This window comes from Vulpes vulpes, chromosome 6 (genome assembly GCF_048418805.1).
Source record: "Vulpes vulpes isolate BD-2025 chromosome 6, VulVul3, whole genome shotgun sequence".
In the NCBI taxonomy this organism is placed as follows: Eukaryota; Metazoa; Chordata; class Mammalia; order Carnivora; family Canidae; genus Vulpes; species Vulpes vulpes.
The window spans coordinates 71,252,458-71,254,450 of record NC_132785.1 but is presented as its reverse complement, the minus strand read 5'-3'; the positions used below and the strand labels follow the sequence as shown (position 1 = coordinate 71,254,450).

General features: G+C 35.2%; 1 non-coding gene across 1 annotated transcript; it reads right to left on the bottom strand.

Annotated features, from left to right (window-relative positions):
- Positions 1-1,669: 1,669 nt before the first annotated feature.
- LOC112926624 (small nucleolar RNA SNORA18) lies at positions 1,670-1,787 on the bottom strand. The gene has a single exon (XR_003236376.1). It is a non-coding gene; the product is annotated as a small nucleolar RNA SNORA18 (small nucleolar RNA).
- Positions 1,788-1,993: the final 206 nt, after the last annotated feature.

The following is a 1,993-nucleotide window of genomic DNA, read 5'->3' as shown; positions in this document are numbered from 1 at the left end:
TTTGATGCTCACTTGAAAACAAATGCTTATTCTACTTCTGGGTGGAGTATTCTATTAATATCAATTAGGTTAAGTTAGCTGAAGGTGTTGCTCAAGTCAACTGTATTATTGCTGATTTTTTTGGGGGGGTATTTGTTCTATCAAATACTAAAAGAAGAACATTGAAGTCTCAATATATAGTTGTGTGTTTGTCTGTTTTTTCCTTTTAGTCCTATCAGTTGTCCGTTACATAACTTGCTCTATTAGGTGCAAAGGTATTTAGGACTATTAGGTCTTCTTGATGAATTGGCGCCTTTATCCATAGATAAGTGCTTCTCTTTACCTTTGGAAATATTCTGAAGTTATCTTTGTTTGACATTAATATAATCTCTCTAACTTCTTTTTGACTAGTGTTCACATAGTAAAGTAAATATTTTCCCATTCTTTTATTTTTAATATATCTGTATCTTTATGTTTGTTTTTTAATTTTTTAATTTTTGTATCTTTATGTTTAAAGTGACACCTTGGGATGCCTGGGTATCTCAGTGGTTGAGAGTCTGTCTGCCTTGGGGCTTGGTCCTGGGTCTGGGGATAGAGTCCCACATGGGGCTCCCTCTGAGGAGCCTGCTTCTCCCTCTGCCTATGTTTTTGCCTCTCTCTCTGTGTCTCTCATGAATCAATAAATAAAATCTTAAAAAAAAATAAAGTGACATCCTTGTGGATGGTTTTTTTTCTTTCAATCTGACAATCTCTACCTTTTAATTGTGTTAGATTATTTATATTTTATATAATCATTGCTATGGTTGGATTTATATCTCCATCTTGCTAGTTGTTTTCTACTTATCCTATCTCTGCTTTCATTCTGTTTTCCTATGTTCTTTCAAATTAGTTGGGTATTTTAAATAATTCCATCTGTCTCTATTATTGGCTTATTAGTTACATGTAATCTTGTATTTTTCTTTAAGTGTTTGCTTGGGATTCACAATAAACATCTTTAACTTTTCACATTTAACCATGTGAATAAGTTTTTTAAAGATTTATTTTAGTGTGTGTGGGGGAGGGAGGGAGAGAGAGAGAGAGAGAGAGAGAGAGAGAGCATATCTTAAGCCACCCAGGCACTCCAAAGTCAACAAATTTTTATTTAAGGAATTTTACATGTGATTCCTTCCTTTTTTTTTTTTAAATTTTATTTATTTATGATAGTCACACAGAGAGAGAGAGAGAGAGGCAGAGACACAGGCAGAGGGAGAAGCAGGCTCCATGCACCGGGAGCCCGACGTGGGATTCGATCCTGGGTCTCCAGGATCGCGCCCTGGGCCAAAGGCAGGCGCCAAACCGCTGCGCCACCCAGGGATCCCGATGTGATTCCTTCCACTGCCAATTACTGTAGTTCCTCCAAAGTCAGAATTATAATCTTTAAAATAGCTCTTTTAAAAAGAACTTTATTTAGTCCACAGTTGTCACTATCAGTTCTGTAATCTTTGAGATTCAGTTTATTTACTTCAGGGCCACGTTTAGGGTTAGTAGATGGATCTGGCTGGTTCTCAATTTCAAATATCCTCAATGTGAATGAGTTCAAATCATTTTCCCCCCTAAACTATTACACTCTAGAACTATACAGATTGTTGGGATATGCCAATATCTAAGATTTTAAAATGTTTCTATTAGGTCTTTCACAGAGTTTTAGCAGATATATCTTGTAGTTCTTTCAGATGGATCTAACACACAGTTCTGTGAATAAAGGAAACTATGAAGCGTTTCCAACAATGTAGGTCTATAGAAAAAGCCCCATTGGGACAGACTTCAACCAAATAATTTATCTTCTAATAGTATAGTTTCATTTCTTCTGTTCTATCCTTTGTGCTATTGATTTACTTTTTGCCTCTCTGTATATTATTAACCTCACAATGCATAGTTACTACTTATGCTTTAGACAACTAATAATGTTTCAAAAATCCTAAACAAACAAAAAAAATCTATCTCCACTTTTTACCATCTTTAGGACTCTTCAATC